Source organism: Rhinolophus sinicus, linkage group LG09, assembly GCF_036562045.2.
Source record: "Rhinolophus sinicus isolate RSC01 linkage group LG09, ASM3656204v1, whole genome shotgun sequence".
In the NCBI taxonomy this organism is placed as follows: Eukaryota; Metazoa; Chordata; class Mammalia; order Chiroptera; family Rhinolophidae; genus Rhinolophus; species Rhinolophus sinicus.
This window is the reverse complement of record NC_133758.1, coordinates 15210967-15227264: the sequence shown is the minus strand read 5'-3', so window position 1 is coordinate 15227264 and position 16298 is coordinate 15210967.

Below are 16298 nucleotides of genomic sequence, written 5' to 3'. Positions count from 1 at the left end.
TATCTTTATTCCATAGTCTCCTCTTAAAATAATACTTTACACGTAGACATTATTTTATGCTACATTATCACAAGCATTATCTCTGGTTTTCAGAATAAGCCTCTACAGGCTTACCGAGATGATGTAATAAAAGGATCAATTTTTGTTTAGGAAAAATACTCAGTTGGCTCTTTGTTTACTCAGCTTTGTGACCTAAGGCTTGACGTCAGTGTCTTTTACTGTAAAATACAGAGGCTAGATTAGATAATCCTATAAGATTCCTTCTAGTTTCTAAATTTAAAAATTCTCCCTCCCCCTGAATTTCAGACGGCAATAAATGATCTGTCCAGACATCTTGATAGGATCAGGTCTGGGACCTAAATGCACCCAATTGATGGCTAGTGTTTCTTTGTTTGTATGTTTGTTTGTTTTTTCAAACTACATACTACAGTCAGAAAACCATGAAACTACCCTTCCTATTTTAAATTCAGGAGCAAATTTGGAATGTTTTTGTTTTTTTCCTGAACTATCAGAAGAATAGGTTTATTTATGAAGATTAGAGGCTCAATAGCATCCTGTGAAACTTAGATAAAAAGGGAAATGTAGGAGATATGTTTTGGGGTGCCTGCTTCATCTAGAGACTCCCAGGAACCTGCCCATAAATCCTGATATAAAGGTAAAACTTGATGTGGGCTCCACATCAGTCCTTCCTGCCCCAGCCCCACCAGCTCCAGCTGACTGGACCATATGAACTAAAAGAGGAAGAGACTGACAGTAGTCTATGGCGAATGATGGATCTGACATGTTGGAGTCAGCCAGCCAGAGCTGGTGCCAGAAAACCAAGCATGTGAGGGCCGTGGTTATAAGGAAATAAGAACAATGAGTAAGCAGAGGACACTGCTCTTTAGATAAAAAGAGAAGGTCTTTGTAGTTTCCAGAAAAACAGACAATTTATAGTCCTATGAAGAAATACCTAGAGATACATTTTCGGTTATTATGAGGACCACCCTTCAATTATTGTAAGGACCTCTTGTCCATAAGAGAGCTGATTCCTGCCGTGGTCCACTTCCCTAACCGAGCTAATCTGAGGAATTTTCAGATCCTTACAAATGAAGTGTTTAACTAGAAAAAAAAGATGCTTTAGATTACAGCATTTCAAAACAGTCCTTATTACTTAAAAGAAACCAAAAAAGTAGTGACCCGCTTTTCTAGGGGTAAAAAGCTTTGTTCCACTCCCACATGGTCAGGATTCTATCCAATGAATTGTGCCACATATAGTCGGGACAGCATATACAAGTGTCATTCCCTTTTCTACCACATCATGACCTTGGGCACTTTCACATTTCGTGAGATGTAAAATAATTAACGTGTCTTTAATACTTTATGTGACTAGTTAAAATCAGATGAGAGTGGAGATGAAAGGGCTCTGAAAATGACAAATTCCTATCAAATGTAAGGCATCGTTATGGCATAAACTGAGTTGATGCCTAAAGATAACATTTCTTTCATAGGAGTGTGGAAGGAGTGGCAAATATTGAAACCTTGTGAGTCACAGGAAAGAACAGACATTGAAGGATGCTTGGACCAAGCCCTTCATTTTTGTTGAAGATGTCAAGGCTCAAGTGGGATGTCTTGTCCAAGGTCACATCATTAATGAGTTACAGAGCCAGAAGTAGCCCTGCAGTAACTGAGTGCCAGTCCGTATGCCATACCATTCTCCTTCAAGTTTCATCCAGCTTGCTCTCCCCCAATCCTGACCATGTGAAAATAAATAAGCAGACAAAACCACAAACAAACAAAAAATCAGATCCTTAGTGATCTAATGAAATTTATCCAAAAATTCAGCAAACAATTTTGAGTATCTACCTTGTGTCAGCAGCTATTCTCTCAAGACCTGAGGCAAAAATGTAGGCAAAGAAATCAGAATGATATAAATGTCCAGAGCCGTCTTGATTGAATGGCGAAGTCACAGTGAGCAAGATACAGCCTGGGAAGATGTCTGGAAAGGGAGGGCTATCTCAGCATGTATTTAGATTGATATATCAAAGGGCACAACCATCCAGCACCCAAAATTGAAGCCTCACATATATACTGCAACACTGAGTCAGAAAAGCAGCTGGAAAGACAGAAGGGGAGGGAACCAATCGGTGGATGAGAAAGAAGTCCAGAGCTTCAAAATACAAACAATTCCACATACCCCAGGACCTGTGCATTGGCTGGTCCTGTGATTCTCTCCCTGGCTGGTCACACAGCTGGCTCTTTGTTATACTTCTGGTCTCAGCTTAAACATCAACTCCTCCTAGAAACTTCCTAACCATTCTGTCTCAAGAAGGCACCCATCTTATTCTTCTCTGCCTCATTATCAGCTTTATATACTTAGTGGTACCTTTCCCAATTGGGGTCCTTTTGTTAATATATTTACTTTATATTGCCTGTCTCCCCCCTCAGAGCGTAGACTCCATAATACGGGGACAGCATGAGTCTTGCTCCTCCTACGTACCCAGACATAATGCAGTGCCTGGCACATATTAGATGTTCTATACTATTTGTTGAATAAATGAATGATGAACTTGTCTTTATCCTCAAGATGCATACTTTATACTGAAGAGTGCAGTTTTTATATCTTTTTAGCTTGGTTTCACTGTTGGCAAATATTGCTGGCAAATATTCAGTTTGACTTCCGACAGGCCACGGGTCCCTTACCACCTGAATCCTAAACTCTAAAAATAGAACAAGGGTAACTGTCTTAATTTACCAAACTGTGGGGACAGTCTTTTCATTATAATGAATACAATCAAAGATACTGTCATTGTATTGCTTCACTATTATATAATTTTAGGGATGATAAAATGGAGGCTTGTGGTACAACAAATTTCCTGCCGCCACACACCTACTACCTGGCAGAGCTGAGACTTAAACACAGGTAGACCATGCTTCTGCTTACATGTGCCATGACTTTAGGTCACAGCCATCTGCAGAGATCTGCATGGGTTGAACTTCTAACCTTCAGCACACACACAAGAGAGTATGAGATCACCAGGGTACAAAGTGCTCTGGACACACATCTTCATTTCTTCTCTGGAACTCTATTGCTGCTCTATTTTCCCAATTAGCAAATCCCTCAAAAATGACAAAACCCTTAAAAGAGAACACTCAAACTATAATGGAAAAAAACAGTTTTATAATTAGAAGGAAACCTAGAAGGCTGGCCCTAAATCTTTTAAGTCTTCTTTAATTAACCAAAGTCCGTAGACACTAAAATTGAAAAATTGTCAGTTTAATTTTTTTCCCTACTCTTTTTCCCATCCTCCCAAAACATCTAAAAGTAAAGTTAAAATTCTGCTTTCCCAGAATTATGATTCAATCCACTGTCTTTCCTCTGCACCTTGTACAAGTATTTGTGCATGGAGCCCAGTGATGCACCATTAGTGTGTTATGATTTTTGTTCCCTTTGTATAGGTGAGAAGCAGGTCTCTGTCCCAATGACTTGACCCACTGCTTGGCATGGCACATAAGGGACTGTTTATGGAACTAAATTATTCCTCCAAAAACTGATCCACAAAATCAAGCAACTTTAGAAATAAAGTTATATGACAACAGATTGATGTTAAAAATAACAAAACTTTCTATCGGATCTAAGAGCAGAATTTTGATTTTTACCTACTTTTAGATGATTTGGGGTGTTTTTGAAAATGATATGTAAAACAATAAAATTCATTCTTAGTGTCCACAGAGTTCTGTTCATTTAAAGAAGACTCAAAAGATTTAGTGCCAGCCTTTGAGAAAGTGTCCTCCTCATCGTAAAACTGTTTTCTCTGTTACAGTTTGAGTGTTCTGTTTTATGAGTTTTGTCATTTTTGAGGAACTTAGGAGTTGGGAGAATAAGGTGGGAATAGAATTCCAGAGAAGAAATGAAGATGTTGTGAACAGAGCATTTTGTCTGTACCCTGGTGGTCTCATCCTCCCTGTGCACAATGCAATCTTAAAAGTTCAACATATGCAGATCTTTTCTGCAGTTGGCTGTGACCTAAAGCCATGGCGCATGGTCCACCTGTGCTTGCTGTACCTAAGTCTCAACTCTACCATGTCATAGCTATGTGATCTTGGGCAATTGGCTCTATCTCAAGCGTCAGTTTCCTCATCCATAAAATGGGTATAATACTCTGTCACAGAATTATTATGATATTAAATATAACAATATTAGCAAAAGCACTTGGCAGAGTGCTCATCCAATGACTGTAACCTAGCAATTATGATATATATTCATTTTCAAATTGCAGGTCTCAACTCTATATGGTCATAGAATTGATTTACTGAGTTGTGATCAACTTTTTGTTGGTTTGAAGTGGAACTTCATAACAGAAAATACCAACATGCATTGCATGAATTAGGGATAAGTGTTGTCTCCTGAAAGCCTGTTTTCAGTATATACACAGTATAGTATATGCATATGAGGTTACCATCAAAAATTTAAAGGCACTGCTTTGGTAGATGGGCCTCACTGCTTTGCTAGCAAGAGTATTCATGAAGCATATTCTGGGGTGATAATGGAGAAGAGAAAAGAAAGCTGAGCACCTCATTCTATTTCTCCTCTTCTCGAACTTCATACTATTTCAAAACCAGCAGCCACCCCCCTCCACCAAAGAAAAGGAGATGGATAAAAAGATAAATGGTTTAAAATAGATATATAATGTACAAAGGATAGAAGGAATTTTGGAAAACAGCATGAGAACCTTCCATGCATTCAAAAGTGAAATAAAACTGATTGAACTTAATATATTTAACCTGGTTTTTAAAATCCTTCAGAAATGGTTGGGCCCTGTTTACCTCCCCAACTTGAACTTCATCTCCTTCCCAAAAGAAATGTTGTCTCTAGTCAATTAACCATATAACATAGGTTTATTGAACGGTTTGTCTATGAAAAGCTCTACGCGAGGTGTGGTGAAGAATTCAAGATGAGAAAACAGGACTCCTGGAGCTCCCAGCATTCGTACCCTAGTGAGTAGGTCAGACATACATACTGATTGGAGAGCTATCAAGAGGTAGACTCATGCCCCTAGTCTATATAGAACAACGAGTAATCATCAGCTGGACAAATCTAAAGCTTCTTAGAATAGATGAGGCTAGAGCTGGACGTGGAAAGACAAGTGTTGTTCCCATAAGCAGGTAGAGAGAGAAGGACATTCTGCGCTGAAGTGCTGACTCTGGCAAAGGCTGGAAGGCTGAAGAGTAAGGATCTTGTTGGGGTTCCTGAGTGGAACTGAGGACTAAGGTGTGAAAACTCAGCTGGCCGATTTGGACCCATTGGCCTTTATTCCTGCTGCGTGGAACCATTAGGGTCATGTACAGCAGTGATCAGATATGCCTGAGAAGGTCAGGCAGGCAGCACTAGGGAGGATAATGAAGGTAAGAAGAAACTGAAGGCAAAGACCAGTTAAAGGCTATTGCACTTCTCTTAACCAGCTATTACAGGGCTGTGGCTATGGCTGTGGAAACTGGAATCATTCAAGAGATGCTGAGTATAGGTTACAAGAAAAGTTATTTGGGTTATAAAGCAATAGAAAAATTCATTCAAACTGGCTTAAACAAAAAAAGGTCTTTGCGAATCTAAAAAGTCTAGAGCCATCAATGAGGTCTCCAGCTTCATTTCTCCATGTTTCTCTCCGCTCAGCCCAACTTTATATGTCAGGCTAAGTTCTTCATGTTCCCCCAAAATGGCTATCAACAAACACCGAATCTATGAGCCTTTTTGTTTGCTGGTTTCCCTTCAGCCTTAACACTAAAGCCTCAGTTGAGCTCCTACTGTGTCACCTTAGGAAGACACCCACTTGATCCAAACCACACAGTGACTGGTTTATGTTCATCCCTAAGTAATTACATCGATAAGGCTCAAACCAGTTAAAGCTCACCCTTGGAGCTGAGGTGCAGCCAATCCTACCCAACCCACAAGGTTTATATACTGGGGGAAAGGGAAGATGGGTGTTGGAGAGACAAGCACAAGGTTTGCCAAGCTTTCTGGACATCTGTGCCACTATGCATTTATTCTCATCTTTTCTCCTGCTTGAACTGACCACCCTCAAGTGTTCCCTTGAAGAATTCTTGCCTTTCCATCAAGTCCAGCTCAATTCTTACCTCCCTTTTGAAGTCTGCTCTGACTTCTTGATCTTCTCCAATATTCCCTCCTCTAAACTAACTCATTTACTTAAAACAAAACCTTTTTAAAAATTCCAGTACAACATACATACAGTAAAAAGTAAAAATCTACAGCTCAATAAACACACACACACACACGCATATACGAGTATATATATCAGAGGGTGCCAAAAAATGTATATAGATTTTAAGAAAGGAAAAAACTGTATTAAAATTGTAATATTCGATATATACTGATAACAAAAGATGAATACAAGTCATGTGTATACATTTTTTTGGCACCCCTGGTATACTCACACACACACACACACACACACACACACGAGGACAATTAAGTTTGCGAACTCATCCTAGAAAAAGTGCTGCACACCTCATTACTGAATATCACTACAGTCATTTCGAAGTACTCCCCTTGGGAAGCTATGCACCGATGCCAGCGCCTAGTCCACCCTGCACAGTCATTTTGGAACTCTTTTTCTGGAATGGCCATCAGAGCTGTCATCGTATTACCCTTGATGTCCTGAATGTAATCAAAATGTCTTCCTTTCAATATTTCCTTTATCTTCGGGTAAAGAAAGAAGTCACTGGGGGCCAGATCAGGTGAGTAGGGAGGGTGTTCCAATACAGTTATTTGTTTACTGGCTAAAAACTCCCTCACAGACAGTGCCGTGTGAGCTGGTGCATTGTCGTGATGCAGAGCCATGAATTGTTGGTGAAAAGTTCAGATCATCTAACATTTTCATGCAGCTTTTTCAGCACTTCCAAATAGTAAACGTGGTTAACCGTTTGTCCAGTCGGTACAAATTCATAATGAATAATCCCTCTGATATATATGTAAAAAAAAAAAAAGGTTAGCAACATGGTTGCAACAAGTTCGCGAACTTAATTGTCTGACCGTGTGTGTGTGTGTGTGTGTGTGTGTGTGTGTGTGTGTATCAGTGTAACCATCCCCCAGATCAAGATACAGAACATTTCCAGCAACCCAGAAAGCTACCTCTTTCCCTTTCACAGTCCATTCCCATGCTCTTTGATGTCTATTGTCAGAGATTAGTTTTGCCTATTCTTGAAACTGGAATCACCCAGTATACATTCATGTGTATCTGGCTTCTTTTACTCATCATTACATCTGTGAGAGTCTTCACATGGTTGTGTGTAAGAGCAGGCTATTCTTTTGTACTGTTGCATAGTATTCCATAGGAATACTATTATTTACAACAATTATTTTATCCATTCACCACTCCCCCACACAAAAAATTTAGATTTTTTTCCCAAATTTTGGCTGCTATGAGCAAGGCTGCTTTAAAATTTTTACATGTGTCTTTTGGTGGATACACGATTATGCACTCATTTATCTTGGGTATGCACCTAGGATATCCCATTATATGCCTAGAATTGCTGGGTCACAGGTAGGCACATTTGAGTTTCAGTAGACACTTCCATACAGTTTTCCAAAGTGGTTTCACAAATTTGTACTTGCACCAGCTCTACTTTTAATATAAACTGTTGTAATTTATATATTTACATATCGGTGTTGCCTCATCAATTAGACTCTAAACCTCTAGAGATCGCCTTAAAATTCTTCATTGTTCCAATGCCAAACATTGTGTTCTGTGCTGGCATAATGATTCTGTCAACTTTCAACAAACCTCTAGCTATGATTTTAAAAACTTATACATTTATTATCATGTTATTAAATAATCAATAATTTAATTAATAATGTTTCCCTATCTCAGTGTTGTGTATAAATAAAAAAATTGATATTGAAGTTATATTTGCACACTCATGTTTACTGCAGCATTATTCATGAAAGCCAAAAGATGGAAGCAACCAAAACATCCATTAGTGGATGAATGGATAAAGAAAATATGGCACATACATACAAAGGAATATTACGCAGCCTTAAAAAAGAAGGAAATCCTGCCATATACTACAATGTGGGTGAGCCATAGGACATTATGCTAAGTTAAATAAGCTGGTCACAAAAAGACAAACACTGCATGACTGCACTTATATGAGGTACCTAGAGTCACATTTATAGAAACAGAAGGTAGAATGGTGGTTGCCAGAGACTGGCGGGGGGAAAGGGGGCGGAGTCATTCCCTGGGAATAGTTTCAGTTTTGCAAGATGAAAGTTCTAGAGATCTATTGCACAGCGATGTACTTAACACTACTGCACACTTAAAATGGTAAATTTTGTTATGTGTTTTTTTATAATAAAGAAAAAATAATGTGTTTTCTTTCTAATTTTAGAATGTTAAACATGAGTGCACTATAACACATATGTATATTCACAATAAACAAAACAATATGGTCATTGTTTGTCTCAAGTTCGATTCTCCCCAGCATATTTTGGAGATTTGAATTTTATTGATTGAATTCTTTAACCTGTTTTTAGTTAGTGACAAATTTACAGATTGCATTAAGGTTGTATAGTTCTACTATTATAATTTGATAATTATTAATTTTTGTATTTATTTCTCAGCTAACTCACAAGAAACTTTTGAGCAATTCTCCTCAGGTATTCTAGGATTGCACTACTGGTGAATTCCATTCTCATTACTTCCATGTTTTAGCTGCTTCTGTGGCTGCTTTCTCTTCATGTGTATTGTTTGGTCTGTCTTTCTGCCTTGAAACCTGATGAATTTTCAGATCACAGTACATATTCCCTCCGCATGCATAATTTGTGGCTTCAACAAAGTTGCTAATTTGGGTGTTCTCATGGACTGTAACTTTCACCTCTGCAGGAAACCTAGGAGCCTGCTGACTTCCATGATGATTTACCAGTGCTTTGCAAACTTTCATATCATCTGGGGGGATTGTTAAAACTCGTACCCCTGAGCTTCAATCCCAGAAGTGATGATGCAGCAACTCTGGGGAGGGACAGGACCCATGCAATGGTGTGTCGGCTCCAGCTTGCGCCAGCTCAGGAGAGACAATTGTGCACATTCTTCCCAGCTCCTTGTTCGGTGATGTCACATGGAAAACTTACAATCAGCCAGATGGGAGCATTTATACCACTGCCATCAGTAGATTCTAAAAACCAGGACTCTCCTATCTCATGCCTATCCCCTAGAAAGCTAGATGTTAAACACGACGAGCATGCAGCGGGACACATAACTTTTCAGGCAGCCAGGTGATAACTGAAACTGATTTTGTTTGGCTTGAAACAATACTTTGAGTTGCATGTGTGTAGGCACACAACACACACACACACACACACACACACACATACAGATTTTGTCACCAATGTGAAATAGTTGCATTTATTCTGCAACTGCTAGAGTTTCAAATGTGTGGTAAGGTGAAACCATTTCTTGGAGTTAAAACATCTTGATTTATCTATCTTTTCAATTATCAATTCCTCTACCTCTGATTAATACATCTACACCTAATTTATACATCTGTTTTGATCAACTCAGTAAGTACCACTTTTCCAGATCATTTTCATACGCTGGGTATTCAGTCCATGGGATCAATTTTGCGTCCAAAAAGCAGGAGGAGAGAGAACTAGCAAGACCAATTTTTTCCTGCTGGGATTTCTGGGACTGTCCTAGTGTCACTATGCCAGCTGGTCCTGTGCAAACTGATGGTGTCGTCCACAGCCGTAGCGATGCTTGCTGGTAGGATCCCTCAGTGACCACAGTCCTGGCCTGCATGGGGACTCCAGCATTATCCACTTTATCCACACTCACATGTGTGACTTCTGGGCCAAAGACGCTGGTCCAAGTGGACTTCTGACCTCAGCTATACCTGGACCAGAGGTGGCCATCCCCATGGATTCTCAGATCACTCTGCAGGCTGTGCCACCCAGCCAGGCTCCTCTTCATTGGGGAAATATTTCTCTTTGGGAAACCTGAAGCATAATCCTGCTGATAGACAAGACTCTGCTAGCACAGCAGACAGAGAGATTCTAACCACGTTACTCAGAAAGGAAGGAGCCAGTAAGATCCCATCTTCTCAGGGGCTCTCTGAACCCACTCAAATTGCCTACCTCATCCCGGGTGACAAGCTGTGCATAATACAGAAAATACATAGCATGATCACACTTATTATGTACCAGGCACACTTTAAAATTATAGCCAGGCACATTACACACACAGGAATACCCTGTGAGATAGGTACTATGTACACTCCCATTTTATAATTGAGTAAACTGAGGTACAGAGAAATTAAGTAACTCGCTAACAATCATAAAGTTAATTGGTACACGTATGCAGAGGCAGATGGAAACCCAGGCTGTCTGGCTCTGTGTTGCATGACCTTAACTCTGCTGTCCCTGGCTATGCCCCGCCTGTACTGCAGCTTTTTTAGCCATTCCTTACTTTTCCAGTTTTTAATCTTTGTTGGCAGCCCCTGCTACCGTGTTTCCCCGAAAATAACACCTAGCTGGTCCATCAGCTCTAATGCGTCTTTTGGAGCAAAAATTAGTATAAGACCTGTAGCAAAAATTAATATAAGACCGGGTAATATAATACCAGGTCTTATAATTACCCGGTCTTATATTAATTTTCGCTACAGGTCTTATATTAATTGTTGCTCCAAAAGACGCATTAGAGCTGATGGACCGGCTAGGTGTTATTTTTGGGGAAACACGGAAACTAGTACATTCTTGGATGTCTCTCCTGCCTCAGAGTGAAATGTATTTAGGGAATTAAAAATAATGGCTATAGTTGCTTACCTCAAATTTAAAGTAATTATTAGATAGATGACTCACCTTTAAAAACTGTTTTGTATTCCAAATCTCAATAAAAATGCCTTTCGGGTTATCAGTAGCTTTGGCAAATCCACATTACATCCACGGGCCACTACCATTGATAATTGAGAACTCACACACATGTTAATCAATCATTTATTCCTGCCTCTCATCTCTCCTGCACGGTTCTAGATGTTGTCTATCTCAGTGTTAGAACTGGGGAAGTACAGTAAAATTTTATCACCCTTTGTATTCCAAAAACTTGTAATTGCAGATACAGAATTCGATGACGTTGGAAAGCTAGTCTAGGGAACTGGAGGGGCGGGAATTATGTTGAAAGCTTTTCCATTATCCCTGGCAACGATTTTATACTATAGTAACATCTCCTCTTCTACTAAAGGTATAGTTTCAACCCTTTCCCAGGAGCTCAGGAATAAGAAAAGCAACAATGAACATAATATAAAATGTGATAGACTATGCTTCCCTATTTATTCAAGATGAAAACTTCCCACTTGGAGGATAACAGAAAAAAGACAGGATTAAGAATAATAAACCGGGGGGTGGCCAGATGGCTCAGTTGGTTAGAGTGCGAGCTCTGAACCACAGGGTTGCCCGTTCGATTCCCACATGGGCCAGTGAGCTGAGCTCTCAACAACAAGGTTGCCGGCTCAATTTCCCCATGGGATGGTGGGCTGTGCCCCTGCAACTAAAGATTGAAAACGGCGACTGGACTTGGAGCTGAGCTACGCCCTCCACAAATAGATTGAAGGACAATGACTTGGAGCTGATGGGTCCTGGAGAAACATACTGTCCCCAAATATTCCCCAATAAAATTTATTAAAAAAAGAAGAAGAAATCTGGATTCAGATCTTACCATCTGTGTGCTCCCAGACTAGGTTTTCTTAACCTTAGTACTACTGACATTGGGGCTGGCTAACTGTGATGTGAAAGAACTGTATTACAGAATGTAATTATATTACAGAATGTTTTAGCAGCATCCCTGGTTTCTACCCACCACATGCCAGTACCAGCCTCCTCTCACCCCCAAACCCTCCAGCTGTAACAACCTAAAAGGTCTCTAGACATTGCAAAATGTTCCCTAGGGAGCAAAGTCACCCTGGCTGAGAACCACTGCTCTAGACAAACCTCTGAATTTCTTGGAGCCACAGTTTTTTCATCTGTAAAAACGAGGGTTATTTTATTTACTTTATGGAGTTGTTGTAAAGAGCTGAGATAGTCACACAAACTTGGTAAATTATGAATTGTAAACGTAAGCATTCAGCTATGTGTTACTATTATTTATTATTTTGCTCAGGTTGCTTTAGAGGGTGCTATGTACGTTATTAAATATAGTATAATGTTGTCAATCTGAAAATAGGCTTCTTTATATTTTCCAAGAGGGACTATTGAAATAGTTATAACATACGGGACAGGCAGATACTAACTAGTCACTATTGTCAATAAATTACTAATTAAGATTATTTCCTTTCATAACCAGAAACTGCAGCCCTGCTACTGGTCCAGCCGTTTGGGAAGGCCTGCTGTCAAACTTAAAAGACAATAGGTACTCATGCCTACAACCAGAAAAAAACATCACCAAGAGCACATCTTATCCTTAGGAGGCCAGGAGATCACCTTGTACATCACAGCTTAGGAAATAATTCTTCCTAAGGAGAAAGCAATTTCTTAGACTCCTGGGTTGCATAGCTATATGATCTTCTCACAGAAGCTCAAAGTGTCATGACTGATGTTCATGTCATCAATGTCATGTCATTGGAACTCCCTAGCAGGGGATGTCACGTCACTGGGATCCCACAGCTGCCAAAGGGTAGATGCCTAGTGTGGTTCTTCCTGTGTCTGTCAGTCGTGCATACATCCTGGCACAGGACGTGTCCCTTGCACAGGATACATTTTTTGAGTGACTGGGTCATTACTGCTTTGTCTATATCTTAACAACAGTTTTCTGAAAAGCACTAGGTACAAATGTTCTGTATACAAATATTAAGGGAAGATTATAATTCTGCCACTTCATCAATTTATTTCAAGCACATCCTTCCCTTTTTCTGCCATGCTTTTAACCCCACCCCAGAATTCTTGGAGAAACAACTCTGATATGTGTCAAGGTCACACACTGCAAAGCCTTCAGCAAGGGTGGGGGCAAGTTTCCTTCCTTTCTTTATCTTCCTCTTTTTTCTTCCTCTGGCGTGGGTAAGATGGGCCTTGCGGGTCTTCTGTTGGGAGGTTAACAAAGGGTTAAGAAAGGCATGCTTGAGACTTGCTTGGAGCTGGCTCTGGTCCAGGTTTTAAGAACAGGACAAAGAGGATCTTTGCTTTCAGATTATTGCCCACCCAGTCTCAGCAGGGTTAAAAAAAAAATGCAGGGATTAGGAATGGGAACAGAGTGGCAGGGGACATGGCACAACATGACCTCACTGGGGAAGGGAGTCAGGAAAACCCCAGCATCTCCAGCAACTTCTACAAAGGACCAGCAAGAACTCAGTCGTTGGGAGCCCCATTTTACTACCTTGAAAACTAGGGTGGGGTTATAAGAGGGTTGGCGGTCCTTATAGCGGCTATCATCCAGGGGCAGCCTACTGCATGCTACAGCTCTTCCAGAAGGAGCCAGGGGAATGGGGAGAAGTAGAAATAGTGATGGCTGGCAAAATCACAAAACGCATGCCACTCAGGTAGGTAAACTGGCACAGGGGTTGCACACCCATCTTGGAAGAAAACATTTGAGATTCCAGCCCCTCTCCCTTTCTGGTTATTAGAAACCTTAAGCTGCACAGGTCTGAGATGCCTTTGTAAAATCTTCACTCCAAACAACAGGTAATATCTATAACTTAAGTGGGGTAAATATTTTTTAAGAAAATAAAATCTAGACTAGAAATAAACTTAAAATCCAGACTTGATCCTGATTAAAATCATATTTATTCAATGATGATTGTTCTGGTGGATGGATGAAAATTGAAAAACTCAGTAATATTTATCTACTGTAACAATTAGGTTAAATTAACTCATAATGTTCACTCAATAACATTGTTTGCATATACTCCTATTGCCAGGAAAGTGCTACCTAATTCATTTTTCACACATCAAAATTCAGTAAATTGATATAATTATATTATCCTTGTTCGAAATGCTGATGGGGTCTGGTCTGCGTATCTCAGAGTGAAAGGGGAATGAGAACAGTGGGTGACATCATATACCATATGTTCAACCATATCTATAGCACTGTAGGTACAATGGGCAGAGGTGAGAGTAGCATTTATGCCAAACCTCTTCATTGTTAGGGAATGTGATGAATTTTACATTCATATTTTATTCATTTTCTAAGTAGTGTGTTTTCTTTGAAAAATTCACAGCACACTAGTAGGCCCATCTTCCAGGAAAACCTGTAAACCAATAGAAATATTTTTGACTTTCTGACAGTGTCTGACAAAATGTCTGACAAAAATGCATTGTTCTTGAAGGTCAATGGGTCAAATGATCAATTGAATCTGATGCACAATTTTATGATAAATTTTCCAACAAATAATAAGCAGGCTGTTGTGTGTAACGTTTGGTGGGGGATTTTCCCCACGTTACAAGGCCAGTGGATTTGCAAAACTACTATTTCTATGGTTAACCCTTCCTCAGGCCGCCTTTCTTCAGCAAATTTGGTCCCCAAAGAATCAACACAACGAACTGAGCAGATACTAAACAAAGAGACTAAACGAAGATGTTGGAATTAGGTGCTTTGAGTCCTAATTGTAAGTCTGTCAAAGAACTTTATATGCCACTGTCACAAGTTCCATTTTCTAGTTTTTAAAAATCGAGACAGATCTCACAGTCTCCACACCAAACTGATAATGAAAAGGTTGTTGCTGATATGAAATGCTATCATCCTGTCGATAATGATCATCATAAGGATTTAATTGCGCTAATTGAATTTAAGAAAGGAACTCAAGGAAAGAAGAGGCCAAACTTTTTTTCGATGTGGCTTAAAATAGATAATGTGTAATACTGTATTCGAAGGTGTGGACTGTGTATAAACGTGTTATATTTTCACTAGACAAATACTAGTATTTTCCTGCCCAGCTTTTCCTTCAAGTGGTAATTCCTAACACCTGTGAACAAATGTGCTTAGCCCTGCTAATGCTGATAAAAACTACAAATCTGTCTTCTTTACTGTTGATCTACGAATGAAAGCAGTGTGCCACGCTCTCCATCTCACCGTACCCTTAATGGAAAATCAGCAGGGCTGTTAGCAAAATTTCCTAGACCACAAAAAGATAACATTAATTCAAGCACTTTAGGAAAATTCCCAAAATCCATCTTCTTCTCCTGATAACATTATAGAAGGTTTTGATATATTGATATTTTGAGGGGTTTTGGCTTATGGCTTACTAGCAAGGTAATTTATTAAACAATCACGTTGAATCATTTCCCACATAAGCCTAAAACTCATCCCACATCTTAAACTCCCACCCTCAATAGTTTTAAAGATTTACAATGTAAGGAGAGAATTAGACCCGTCTAGCATTTGCCACCGTGTTTTCACAATATAGGGTTTTAGTTATCACAGGTGGAAGTGTCACCTTGGAAATAAATGGACCTTGAGTATGCTTGAGAGAAAGGCATTGAGATAAATACTCCTCTCTATTCTGATTAGTCTGTTGGAGTCATTTAGAGAGTAAAACAGATGAACACATTTTTTTTTTTGTTCTACAAAATTCTGCTTTCTGACTTATCTCAAGATTTGCATATTTTTATGGAGCACTTTAGGCAAAGAAATCACTCTGAGAATAACGACAACTAACACAGTGTCCCACCTGAAAGGTGTTATCCTTTAGAATATAAGCTCCAGAGGACAGGGGTCTATTTGATTCATTGAGACAGTATGACACACCCTCAATAAATAGTGTGAAATCAATGGGGGATGGTGGGGTATAGGAAATGTGACATTAATGTATACACATGCCAGCAACTAAATAGCAAAAAGTTCTGTGCTAAGTATGGACTAAATATTCCAATGGTCAACCTTGTGGTCCAAAGGAAACCACTGCTGCTGGGAAAACCCATACTCAATATTGAAGAGCGTTCTGGAAGCAGGATTTTCATGGAAGTGCTTGAGGCAACAGTCAAAGAGTATCACTCACCAAACATATATTGAGAACTTGCTTTGTGAAAGGGGTATCCTAGGTACCTGATGGACTCAGAGAAACTCTCCACCCTCTAGGAGTTTTCGGGCTTTAAGGGAAGGAAGGCAGGTTCAGAACTGCAAAAAAACGAATGTACATACTCCTATGGCTTGTGTGTTGCTTGTATGCGGTACGGAGGAACGTTAGAGATAGGAACCCAAGAGCTGTCATAGAACTGTTAAGCCTGAACTTTCAAACAAACAGAAAAGGCAGGAGTAACATGCCAGGAACATGAATTAACCCTGAAGACAGAGATTATGTATGAATTTACCTCACTCATTCTGTTTCAG